The 14,739-nt window shown below is 35.2% G+C and overlaps 1 non-coding gene across 1 annotated transcript; it reads right to left on the reverse strand.

Annotated features, from left to right (window-relative positions):
- Nucleotides 1-5,546: 5,546 nt before the first annotated feature.
- LOC121211981 (small nucleolar RNA R71) lies at nt 5,547-5,653 on the reverse strand. The gene has a single exon (XR_005907194.1). It is a non-coding gene; the product is annotated as a small nucleolar RNA R71 (small nucleolar RNA).
- Nucleotides 5,654-14,739: the final 9,086 nt, after the last annotated feature.

Raw genomic sequence — 14,739 nt, forward strand, 5'->3', positions numbered from 1 at the left:
CACAATTAGTAGGTCATAGCCTACATCAAAATCAACCATGTCTTATGGCCATATACAAAAAGAATAAGTTTATTATTTAAGCCTTTACATAGGCCAACCAATGACACATATCCACAAAATAACCAAAACCTATACATGTCATTGAAACAACATAAATTATCTATATACCAACGCACGACAAGTTGTTAGGGTTAACAATGCTCTAATCGTCTTCCAATCTTCACGAGTCCACGAGCCCTGAAAAACAGGGAAAAGAGTGGGGGTAAGCATTAACATGCTTAATAAGTCCGAATAATGGGAAAGTAAACTTACTGGTTATTTAGCATGCAACCATATAAGACATTCAGACCAAACATTCATAGTAAAATTTCCTATCACATGTACTCAACCATCAGTTTAGTCTCATGCCAGCACAATGTAACATCATTCATAAATGAGCTCATCAATTCAAACATGTCTATTCCCATTTAACATTTTAATCCTGTCGAATTTCTTGGAATCTCGATGGATATCTCATTTACCATCAAATCATGCAAGTGATCTTTTAAATACGCACTCCCATGGACCTCACTTTTATGGCGGGATTACCAGTCCAGACTAAATCCCCCACAACGTAACTCATAGAGTAATGTCGGGATTACCGGTCCAGGCTAAATCCCCTACAATGATATATACTCCTACGAGTTTAGGTCTGGGTTACCAGTCTAGGCTAAATTCAGATCCTATTCGGATTACCCATCCGGGCTAAATCCGTCAAAGCACACATATTCTTCGGGATGTTAGATCACTATGGGATCACCCATCGGGCTAGATCCTTTATACCATTATTTCATTTTCGGGTAATCCATCAGACATCCCTTTTTATTCAACCGGGACATTTCATCATAACATTAATAATTCATGAGTTGTCATACAATAAATATTACTATTATAATTCATACATGTTCATACATCTTTAATGTATTTAAAGATAGTTTACATTCGAGTTACACGAACTTACCTGGTAATTGCTTAGGTTTCGTATTTCAGTTATTCCGAAACCTTTTGTTTTCCACGATCGATCTCCGAAATTGGTTCCTCGAGGTCTATATCAGTAAAAATAAATTATTAATACCTCATGCTATTTATTTTGGACCTAAAATTCACCCTTTTTCCCTTAACATTTCAAAATTTTACAACTTAGTCCCTAGGATCGTAAAATGAAATACATACAATTTCTTGGTTACCCAAGCCTAGCCGAATGTATTATAAACTCATACTAGCCCACATTTTCCTCTATTTCACATTTCTACCACATATTTTGTACCTTTTGCAAAAACATCCTTTTAGGGGTTTTTCATGAAAATCACTTAGGAAAAGATGTTTAACACACATCTAGCTTTCATATTCCCCCATAAATCATCAAAGAACAAACATGTCACACATTGGTCATTTTGCATACATGAACCCTAGCTTAAAATATGGGTAGAAATGGAGAGAACATGTTTCAAGGATCTCAAAAATACAAAGAACATTAAAAACGGGGCTAGGAGTCACTCACTATTGAGCTTGGAAAGTGAAGAAACCCTAGCTATGGTGTCCCTTGGAATTTTGGCAGCAAGAGGGAGAAGAATGGCTAATTTTTTCCTTCATTTCCCCTTTTTCTTGATTTTATTACCAAATGACCAAAATGCCCTTCCTTACTAAACTTCCAAAATTTTCAATGCATGCCCATTTTTGTCCAAAAACTTAAAAATTGGGAAAATTACTCTTTAAGACCTTCTAATTAATAATCTAAAGCAATTTCATGCAAATTGCTTCTAAAATCCAAGTTTTACAATTTATTCAATTTGGTCTCTTATTTCCAATTGGACACCTTACACTAAGAAGTTCTTCATGAAACTTTAGCACATGCTTACTTTCATATTCTAGGCCTTATAATAATAATAAAATAAATATTTTTACATTGGATTTGTGGTCCCGAAACCACTGTTCTGACTAGGCCTAATTTTGGGATGTTACAACAACTTTGACTCTTTTTATGAACATTATACCAATTGTGAGTTATTCAACTCCCTTTGTTCTTTTGTGACTCAACTAACTTATCAAGTTATTCTTGTGGCATCAATTTGATTCATTCGAACTTAGCACTATAACGAGTGTGGCGTTCACCCTTATACTGATTGGTTCCTATCTCTATATAGATAGTAGGTCACGGTTTATCTATCTTTCTATCCACCTTAAGTGTTGTTTTAAGTTTCGGGTCAATACTGTCCTATAGTATTGGTTCACTCTTCAACCTTAAACCTAAACCATTCCATCCGAGCTACCAACTTCAAAATATTCCCATCTTTGTTATTAACCGTACATTAGTTTTTACTATCTTTAAAATACTCAAAATTATTTGTTTTAAACTTATATTTAGTCCATTTCAGCCTTAACTCCAAGTAGAACGATACTTCTCCATTTTAACGATCAGACATATCTATGACTCGAATTACATCACCGAGGCAAGATCGCATCTAAAGGATATCTCCATAGATTTACTGAACTTTGACATTTATCATCCTAAATGTAAGGAGTGGGAAGCCTTTTAGAGTGAGTGGAAACAATCAGTTGTCTTTTTCATTCCCACTAAGCCAAGAACTAAAGAAAACGAAGGGAGTTTAGTAGATGTGGAGCAAAATCCTAAAGGTCATCCTCAAATAGATGAGGTTTCTATTGAGCCTATCGACCAACCTACTAGATGAGGAAACTGAATTTTTTCTTTTTGTTCTTGTACTTTCCTAACTAACAATGTAATGGTTGTTGCATTTTCTAATGGAACTTTCTTTTTATGAAATCTCATTCTTTTATTCATTTTCATCGCTTTAGATATACATTTCATCTTTCGCATTGAAACTACCATTTACCTTTTTTTTAGTCTTTTCAATTTTGCTTTACCTCTCATTTATATACTTTCTCATTACATAATTACCTTTACTAATAAACATGAAAATTATTCTTTAGCTAACATAAATTTTAACATACTTAAGGAACTATACCAAGTTCAACATATTATGTATACAAAGAGGGCTTATTCACTTTCCATGGTCCAAGACCGACTAAACCAAACTTTGATACCAAACTTATAACACCCCAAACTCGATCCAATGAACTGGATCCAAATCTTGGGTGTTACCACTCTAATAAAGATGTAACGTAACCCTACTTACACAAATTAAAATCGATTTAAACTACTTAATTACAAGACTTCATAATACAATACATAAGTATATAATACATAGGGAATTTGATTACAAGTATTAGTAAAATGATGTCCTGGCCTAATGTAGTTATCCTGATTTAAGGGCTTCTATATGCTAAATTGATTCGATCACCCCATCAAAGCTTGCTCTAAATGCATAATAATCTGATACGTCACTCCTTAGGTGTAGTCCTAGCATCGTTTCCCAGGCACAGCCTCACATTCAACTTGAAACGAAAAACACAATCCAGGAAAGTTCATGAGAACTTAGTGAGAAATAATCATTTATACCTTAGTCATTGATTTCCATAAAGCAGATAGTTGATAAACCGTGATTTATACATATTTTTACCCCATGTTTAATGCATTTTATGAATGATTTCCTATTAGAATTGGTAAATTCTATGCTCCTAGTGCTTTAATTTCATGTTTTATACTTAGGAGAGCATAGGAGAACGAGAGGAACGAGAAACGGGCCAAAAACGGAGAAAATGGGCCAAAGTACGAAATCAACACGGCCTGGACCTTCTCACACGGGCAGATCACAAGGCCTTGTCAATTTGGCAGGCTCGAGCACGGCCTGAAGTAATCACACACGGGCATGTCACACGGGCGTGTCCCTACCGAGCCCAAGTTGAGTCCAATTCGGAAAAGGCTAATTTTAAGGTCTTTTAGGCATTCCAAAGCCTATAAATACACCCTAGAGGAGGAAGAAAAGGAGACACAGAAGAGGGAGTAAGGAATTACTCCAAGAAAGCCGATTGATCTATCTTAGAAGCCGGATTCATCATCAAGACTGAATATCTCTCCTCAATTTCCCCTTCAGGAGTTTTGGGTTTTGTTTATTATTCTGAGATGTTTTCTTATTTAGTTATGAACTAAAACCCCTAAATACCTAAGGGGAATGAAACCTAAGAAGAATCTTGTTATTATTTTCTAAATTGTATGATAAATATTTAACTTGTTCTTAATTATGTGTTCTTAATTCTTGTTTTGATATCCCAGGATACTGATTTAAGATAAGCTCTTATTTAGAGGAGGAATAGACCTGTCTAAGAGTACATTTGTCATAATTAATCAAACTTGTTTGCGCGCTAGACATAGGGTGACAAGATTTTGCTAGATTAGGGTGAAACCTAAAAAGGGGATCCATAGAAAGAGTTAATGCAACCCTAGGGTGTTAATTAGAAAAAGGTCTCAATTATTCAATCTAAGGATTAGACGTTATTAGTCCTGAATAGGGATAATAACATAACTTAGGGATCTCTACGGAACAAGTTAAATGAATAAATCGTCCGATTCGGAGCCAGAATAACAAGTATAGTCAATCGATTTTCCCAAAAGCAATTCCCCACTTCTATTCTCTATGAATTCTTAGTTTAGATAATTAGTTAGTTAAAACAAAACCTTTTTATTCTTAGGCTAGATAATAAAAAGACAGTCATTACTAGTACTTTTAGTTCCTTTGGGTTCGGCAATCCGGTCTTGCTAAAACTATACTACTGTTCGATAGGTACACTTGCCTACATCGCTATAATAGTTAGTTTCAAGAATGATTAATTATAAATATTTAAAACCTATCACGAAATCACTCGATCAAGTTTTTGGCGTTGCTGCAGGGGAACTAAGATATTAAGAACGCTCAATTTTTATTATTTTAGCCATTTATTTTTCTTGCAATTTAATTTTAATTTAATTATTATTATTTATTAATTTACTTTTTTCTCTTGGCAGGTTTTTATAGTTTATGACTAGAAGAAACCCGTTAGGACCACTACTTTTTGATGAAGAAATCGATCGTACAGTTTGTAGAAACCAAAGAGAAATAAGGAAAAGCTTAAGATACACAAAGAACGAGCAAGAGGATGATACTCAACTCCCAAATGAAGAAATGGCTGAAAACCAAGACAATCAGCTACCTCCTGTAATTGCGGTTAATCAAAATCCTGCTCCACGCACTATGTATGATTATGCTAAACCTTCTTTAACAGGAACTGAATCAAGCATAGTTAAACCTGCTATAGCTACAAATACTTTTGAACTGAAACCTAACATAATTCAAATGATACAACAGTTTGTTCAGTTTGATGGTTTGCAGGATGAAGATCCCAACGCTCACTTAGCAAACTTCTTAGAACTATGCGATACATTTAAAATTAATGGTGTTTCTGATGATGCCATTCGTCTTTGGTTATTCCCTTTTTCATTGAGATACAAAGCTAAATAGTGGTTGAACTCATTACCACGAGGGTCAATCGCTACTTGGGAACAAATTACCGAAAAATTTTGACTAAAATATTTTCCGCCGGCTAAAACAACTAAATTACTAATGATATCTCTTTTTTTTGTGCAGATGGATTTAGAAACACTTTACGATGCATGGGAGAGATACAAGGACCTTTTGAGAAGGTGCCCTCACCATGGGTTACAACTTTGGCTTCTGGTTCAAACATTTCATAATGGCCTGAATCTTTCGACTCGGCAAATGGTTGATGCAGCTGCTAGCGGAACCATCAATAATAAAACACTTAAAGATGCTTATGAGTTTATAGAAGAGATGTCACTGAATAACTATCAGTGGCAAGTCATGAGGACAAAACCAATGAAAATAGCTAGCTTTTATAATGTCGATTCGGTCACCATGCTCTCTAATCTGGTAGAACTCTTGAATAAGAAAATTGATGGTTTTCTTAGTTCTTCACAGGTTCACCCAGTAATGCAGTGCGAAGCAAGTGGAGGTGGAACAAGCCATTCAGAATACCAACTTTATGGCCACAACATGGATAACAAGCAATTAAATTACATGGGTAATAATCCTCGACCTCAAAACAATCCATGTAGTAACACTTACAATGCAGGTTGGAGGAACCAACCCAATTTCTCGTGGGGCGGTCAAGGAAATCAAAGACCACAACATCCTCCGGGTTTTCAACAACCACCCTATCAATAGGAAAAGAAGCCGAACCTTGAAGATATGCTCTCAAAGTTTATATCGGTGTCAGAAACCCATTTCCAGAACACCGAGACAACACTTAAGAATCAACAAGCGTCGATCCAAGGGCTCGAAACTCAAATAGGCCAGCTTTCCAAACTAATCTCCGAACGACCACAAGGTAGCTTGCCAAGTAATACTGAGCCCAACCCAAGGAAACAGCTCAACGCAATTAATATTCAAGATGACGAAAGAGTCGTTGAGCCTGAACCAGAACTGAGGCAAGAAATTGTCTTAAGCAAAGGTCAAGGTGAGGTAGGTCATAATAAAAAAAAATCAGTGAATGACGAATATAAAACTCGTGTGCCATACCCCAACACGATAAGGAAAGACCACTTAGATGAACAATTTGGTAAATTCCTTAAACTTTTAAAAAATTACACATTAACTTACCATTTATTGAAGCTCTATCGCAGATGCCAAACACAATGAAATTTTTAAAGGAGTTTTTAGCAAATAAGCGGAAGTTGGACGAGCCATCGCATGTGGAGCTAAACGCAGTGTGCTCAGCTATTCTGCAAAATAAGCTACCAAATAAATTAAAAGATCCAGGGAGTTTCACGATTCCTTGCTTAATTGGTATTTTAGATGTTAATAATGCATTAGCTGGTTTAGGGACTAGTATCAACGTCATGCCTTACAAAATGTTTAAGCAACTAGGTCTCGAGAAACCAAAACAGACTAGGATGAGCATTCAATTAGCATATAAAACTATAAGATTCCCTAGGGGTATTATTGAAGATGTGCTAGTTAAAATCAATAAATTTATATTTCCCATTGACTTCATTGTTCTAGACGTAGAGGAGGATAGCAACACTACTTTAATTCTAGGAAGGCCCTTTTTAGCAACTGCTAAAACAATTATTAATGTTGGCACAAGTGAACTCACACTCCGTGTGGGAGACGAAACAATCACCCTTCAAGCTCGCAATTCCGGCAATACACTGGAAATTGAAGGTGATCGTCTAAACCATTCTACTAAAACTGACAATATGGTGCAACCTTCTTTGCAAGAAATGAGTCTGAAGGAAGTACATGAGCCATTCTCAAGCAATAGTAGAAGACCTATTCATGAAGATCGAAGGCTACAAATTGAGGAGCTAGATGAATGGCGAATGCATAAACCGAGAACACCCGACAAACCGAATCTACGACAGAACGAGCTCAATACCTTTCCAAATCAACTTAAGGTTGGAGATAAAGTCTTATTAGATGTTGCAGATCCCTACATTGTCACTACCACACCGAATGAAGAAATTCCTCTTACGGTACTCAGTATTTTCCCATTCGGTACGGTCGAGGTAAGTCATCCCAAGTTCGGCACTTTTAAGGTAAACAACACTCGTTTAAGACCTTCTTTTGATGAGATTGATAGCAGGAATGAGGAGTATAAACTCCTCAAACCACCATGATCATTCAACGAGAGGTAAGTCGAGCTTAGACTATAAATAAGCGCTTCTCGGGAGGCAACCCGAGCACTAACTGTATTAACTTCTATAAAATTTAGTCTTCAACACCTAACTTACTAACGGAGCACTTGAATACAGGCTTTCCACATAGACACGGCCAAGCACACGGGCGTGCTTAGGGCCGTGAAAAAATAGGGTAAAAGTTCTCTTTCCCAACATAGGATGCGATAAGTGACCGCGGGCATGCGACCTGACCGCGGTCAAATCTGCCAAATGTACATGAGTGTGCAACACGCCCGTGCCTATCAACCGTAGACAACACTGTCAAAATAACACGGGCGTGCGCAAAGCTACACGACCATAGGAGAAGTGAACCACATCACACACGGTCGTGTAACATGATCAAGTAGCCACACGACCTAGACACACGGATGTGCCTGAAGGCCATGTGACGACATCTCCCTTCGCAAAAAAAACAAGCGGGACACGATCTACATGGGCGTGTGAACCGGCCGTGCCACTTGGAAAAAAAATTTAGATTATCGATTTTATTTTATTTATTTTTGAAGATTCTTTTGTTTTTAAAAAGGCTTATCTTTGTGATTACTATCAAATTATTCCCCCAATTATCCTTTTGTCCTTCAGAATCATGTTTGTCCTCCAGTTGTATTTTCAGCAACTCGCTCTCGCTAATCCAGGAATTTCATCCATTTTCAACTTAAGAAGTTTCACTTCTCTCCCTATCTTATTTTTATATTCTAACATCTATCTTTGTACATTGAGGGCAATGTACATCTTAAGTGTAGGGGTATTTATTTCATTATCAAAAAAATCCCTGAATGACTGTCTTGTTCTCTTAAAAAGCTCTCATATCAGTTTTAGGATAAATTTTGATTGATTTATGATTTTGATTTAATATCTTGAATTAAAACATAGGCACTTATGCATTGATTGTTTAAATTTTAAGACTTTAGGGAATCAAGCATGATAAATTGATTTTTACGAATTTAAAATTTTAGGTTGTTTCCCCAAATTTTAGGTATTACTTTGGGTTGGAATTCACAAGTTTTAAACATCAAAATTCCATAATTTTTGTGAGATTTTTGAGCCTTTTGAGCATCTATTAATTCTTTCATGCTCACTTTTATTATTGCTTTGAGTGCGTCAGTATTGAACTGTTATTCTAAAACTTGCTTGATTATGCATGTCGAGACCACACCATTTGATTTGATATGTCAAAATGATCAAGGCATTTAGGATTAAGCCACTCATGCCATGAAAATCCTACATCCATGATTAACCCCTAGTAAACCCCCTTGAGCTTAACAAGCCATTTCTTATATTACCCTTAATATTAACCCTTAACCCATTATTGCTGAAATCCCCTAAATTAATCCCTATTTTTTTCGAGATTTAAGTTGAATAAATTGCTTAGCTATGTCTTGTTCTTAATAGTTAGTCTTTGTTATTTAACTTGTTCTTAAAAAAAACATGTATACATATTAGTAGTGATCTTTTGTTTGTAAGCTTCAGTATTTAAATTCCATAGTTTGAGAAAAGTTCTGTTGTACGCAATTGATGACTAGCTATTTTTCTAGTTAAGTAATTCTTCAACTCAATCTCAATTCTAATCCTTTCTTTCAGCTTGTGACCACACCCCCTAACCAAGCCTCATTACAACCCTCTAAAGACCTTTTGATTGATGCATCATCTTAAATTATAGTGGTGGAGATTTGATTTTCACGCAAGCCTATGGTAATGACTTTTCATTATTGACTATTGAGTGCTTCATTTATTATCCTTAAACACCTCGAGTGATTTGAGTGAATGAAACTCTGTGATATTCTAAATCAAAGGTAATTACTTAGATGAGGGGAGACACTTATGTTTGCATGATTAAATACCCAAATTGGAATGTTTGAAACTTTTATGTTCTTTTAGTTGAATTCTCAATGTATGATTACCTATGGATTATTTTGAGATATTATCGATAGAAATTATAAGTTGAGAAGAATTTATTTTGATTATGAGTTGAGAATTTTGCTTGAAGACAAGCAAATGCTTAAGTGTGGGGGTATTTGATAAACTGTGATTTATACATATTTTTACCCCATGTTTAATGCATTTTATGGATGATTTCCTATTAGAATTGGTAAATTCGATGCTCCTAATGCTTTAATTTCATGTTTTATACTTAGGATAGCATAGGAGAGCGAGAGGAACGAGAAACAGGCCAAAAATGGAGAAAATGGGACAATGTACGAAATCAACACGGCCTGGACCTCCTCACACGGGCAGATCACACAGCCGTATCAATTTGGCAGGCTCAAGCACGGCTTGAAGTAATCGCACACTGGCATGTCACACGGGCGTGTCCCTGTCGAGCCCAAGTTGAGTCCAATTCAGAAAAGGCTAATTTTGAGGGCCCTTAGGCATTCCAAAGCCTATAAATACACCCTAGAGGAGGAAGAAAATGAGACACTGAAGAGGGAGTAAGGAATTACTCCAAGGAAGCCGATTGATCCATCTCAGAAGCCGGATTCATCATCAAGACTGAAGATCTCTCCTCAATTTCCCCTTTAGGAGTTTTGGGTTTTCTTTATGTTTTGTATTCTTTATTATTCTAAGATGTTTTCTTATTTAGTTATGAACTAAAACCCCTAAATACCTAAGGGGAATGAAACCTAAGACGAACCTTGTTATTATTTTCTGAATTGTATGATAAATATTTAACTTGTTCTTAATTATGTGTTCTTATTTCTTGTTTTGATATCCCATGATATTGATTCAAGATAAGCTCTTATTCAGAGGAGGAATAGACCCTGTCTAAGAGTACATTTGTCATAATTAAGCAGAGTTGTTTGCGCGCCTAGACATAGGGTGACAAGATTTTGCCGGATTAGGGTGAAACCTAATAAGGGGATCCATAGATCGAGTTAATGCAACCCTAGAGTGTTAATTAGAGAAAGGTCTCAATTATTCAATCTAGGGATTAGACGTTATTATCTTGAATAGGGATAATAACATAACTTAGGGATCTCTATGGAACAAGTTAAATGAATAAATCGTCCGATTTAGAGCCAAAATAACAAGTATAGTCTAGGTGGATTTTTCCTTAGGTATTGTCTTAATTCAATCGATTTTCCCAAAAGCAATTCCCCAATTCTATTCTCTATGAATTCTTAGTTTAGATAATTAGTTAGTTAAAACAAAACCTCTTTATTCTTAGGCTAGATAATAAAAAGACAATCATTACTAGTACTTTTAGTTCCTTTGGGTTCGACAATCCGATCTTGCTAAAACTATACTACTGTTCGATAGGTACACTTGCCTACATCACGATAATAGTTAGTTTCAAGAACGATTAATTATAAATATTTAAAACCTATCACAAAATCACGCGATCAATAGTCCATCACCATCATCTCCTTTTCTTAAAATCTTCAATTGTTTATCCCCAGGAATAGTTTACCATTATCGAAACATAATCATTCCTTCTATATATTATATCATTGTCAATTTTCCTTAACATTGTTTCATCAGTGGCTTCCTCCTTTCAGAACTTATTCCTTTCATACCAATCTTAATCATGATTCCCTTACTCAGTTTTTTTCACAAAACAATGTTTAAATTCACTTTCCTTACCTTATATTTCTTCAACTACTCTTTTCTCTTACTATACACTGATAGATGCCCTTCATCAAACGATTAGATATATCCTTTACACAGGTTTTTTCTTTAATTTTACTTAACCCATACTTTGGACCCACCACATGCTATAGCACATTCCAGTTTCTTTATTCTTGTCTTAAGACCATGCAAGATATGCCATAACATTCATATAAAGCTCAGCACAAATGAAGCTCATTAGGATATGTCATCAAAGGTGTAACATGATACGCCATAAAGGGCTTTTCCTTCTAAGTTTATTACAACTATCATTCCTTCAGAGTTCGTTATGAATACCATTTCCTTCTCTCAAGGTTCGCCACAAAGACATTTCCTTTAGATGGTTGCCATAAGGGCCATTCTTTAGAGTATGCCACAAAGGCTTCTTTTTCATAGATCGTTACAAAGGTTTTCCTTTTCATAGATTGCCACAAAGGCTTCCTTTTATGGCTTGTTCACGATAGGGATTTGCCTAGACTCACATTTCGTCAGGTTTGCCCTTCATCGTCCTGGGTCATGCAAAGAACCCCCTTTTGGGTAATCACCTTCCTTTATTTCTTTTCCATATGATGCCATAGCCCAGCTGTGATCATACACGAAATGGTGCCATGGACATGGACTCTTTTAGATATTAATATCGGAGATCATATTTTTAATCTCGACTTAACATCTTGATTTTGGGCCTAGACAGAACAGTGGTTTCGGGACCACAAATCTGAAGTCGAAGAATTATTTTATTATTATTTTATGTATTGTGGCATGATTATATGAGTGCATGAAAATTTTGGTGAAATAATTTTAGTGATTGCATGCTTAATTGCGAAAAAAGACTAAATCGCATAAGGGGTAAAAGTTTTGTTTTAGTACCCAAATGTGTTAAATACTTAGAGAATTAAAATTGGGGGTTTTAAAAGTGCAAATAGGCCATTAAATGAGTGATGTCCGGCCATGAGACAAGGATATTAAAAAGTCAAAATTGTTGGTGAATTTGGTGACTTATTTGACTAAGAATAAAATAAAATAAAGAGAAAAGATATCATTTCTTTCTCCATCTTTTCTCCACCGAAAAACACAAGAGAAAATAGGGTTTTGAGGCTCAAATTTTCAGCAACCTAAACCCTTTGCAAGTAAGTGATTTTCTTAGTCATTCTTGATAATTTTTGTATTTTTTGAAATCCTTGTAGCATGAGCTATCTAATAGGGGGATTATTTTGCAAAATGGTTGAAAGTCTAGGGTTTTTCCATGTGAATATTTATGTTGTTTACTGAATTTTTATAGAAGAAAATGAATCTTAGTTGTTAAATAAACAACTTTTGTGAAGGGGTGTTCATGAAAAACACCTAAATTAGACCATTTTGTAAAGTTTGTAAAATAGGGTGTAAATGTGTGTAATAATTGAAATCTTGAGTTGCTATAAGTATGAAAAGAATTCAGCTAGGCTTGGTAAAAGAGGAAATTTGAAAAAAATTATTTTACGAGCCTAAGGGCAAAATCATAATTTTTGTAAAGTCTAAGGGCAAAACAGTCATTTTTCAAAATGTGAATTAAAGAATTTTTTAATTAATGAAATGATTAAATGAGTGAATTTCATCATGATAGATCAAGAAAATCAAGATTTGGGCTTTAATTGGAAAGTACAAGGTTATGGACTAAAATGGCGTAATTAGCCCAAATTACATTCGAGGCAAGTCCGTGTGATTTAATAAGCATGTTATTATTGTTATTATTGTTATACTTGAAAATCTCCTTGTTATTATTGTATTGTATTATGTGTTAGTGCTAGGGTGTATGAGAAAATATTATACCCTATGAAATAATTGAAAGCTTAATATGTCGATTTCACTTTGTGTATTTACGAAATATTGGAAATTTATGAAATATGATATCTTGTCGAGATGAGCAAATTATAGAATGGTGAAATGAACTGAAAGTTCTTATGGTGATGAACCTTGTGAATTGTATGATTAATTCTTCGAATGAGCTTGGCTATGATGTAACCCTTGAGAAATACCGGTTGGACCTTTGGAAATACCTAGGATACGGGCATCGAGACACTGCTGTTATTTGAGCCAGTGTAAGATATGTCTGGGACATGCATCGGCCTCAAGATGTAAGCCAATGTAAGTGTCTGGGACATGCATCGACACAGATGTGTGAGAGCCAATGTAATACCATATCTGGGATATGGCATCGGCATCGATATGTGTAAGATTTCCTGATTATCCTTTGGTATTCCAAGTGGTTCAACGGATAGTTCAAAACTTGTGATGAAAGCGAGAAGGTAAATATTTGAGCATGCTGAAAAGGTACAAGTATGTATTCAAAGGTTAAATGCTATTGCGAACATGAAACAATGCACCTTTGGTAAGGACACAAATAAGTAAGTTATGCCTATGAAAATGAAATTGTGGTGACCTTGTGATTATGGTTTTATGTTTATGATGTACATATATGTATTCTTACCATGATGGTTGAAATGTGATTGATGATTATGTGTGAGACTTTGAGGCCACATTAAATTGAGACATGAAATGTATATTCCTTGTAACACCCTTATAACCCGTATCCGTCGCCGGAATAGGTTATGAAGTGTTACCAACCCAAAATACCACATTTGTACAATCACATTGATATTAGAACATTAACTTTTATATGCATTCAAAAAAAACTTTATACAAACATTCAAAAGATGTCACTTTCGTATGGCTTATATACATCAACATTTCAAAATATCATTCACTTAAGTCTATTCTATACATGCCATACTAGCTCCAAAATATAGTAGTACCAAAAGACAAATAGTGTTACGAGTTGCTGACAATCCCCTTTCTGAGCAGGTAACTGGAATCAACAATCTATAAAACAAAGAAATATAACAAATGGAGTAAGCTTTCATAAGCTTAGTAAGTTTTAAGCAATGCAACAAATAAACTCAATTATCAAATTTCTCAAAAGGTCATTTCCTATATATATATTACCATTTGGCCGAACATACATAATCATATAATGCACAATTAGCATTTTAATTTCACTTAATCTGAATTCGTATGGCATAAATAAATCGAACATTTTCACATACTTTCACACCTTGACCGAATGTATCATAACCATAGATATAAATATCCGAATGTATCATAACCATAGATATAAATATATCATGTATTCACATATGTATCAAATTATGCTCTTATGATTCAATTCAAATCATACTCACATATAAATACATAATACGTACCTGGCCAACTTAACGTATTGAATGTATTCATTTTCCATTCTAACACAAGGTATCTTAGTTTTAGACTTTTATCAAATCACCGGCATTCAGCCTGCTAGGTTTAAAAACCCGAATTCATTCTCCGGCATTTCGCCTGCTAGGCTCGAGGCCCGAATAGCGTCTCATCGGCATTATAGCCTGCTAGGCTCAAAGGTCCGAATAGTATCT

The sequence above is a fragment of the Gossypium hirsutum genome, chromosome A12, assembly GCF_007990345.1.
Source record: "Gossypium hirsutum isolate 1008001.06 chromosome A12, Gossypium_hirsutum_v2.1, whole genome shotgun sequence".
NCBI lineage: Eukaryota > Viridiplantae > Streptophyta > Magnoliopsida > Malvales > Malvaceae > Gossypium > Gossypium hirsutum.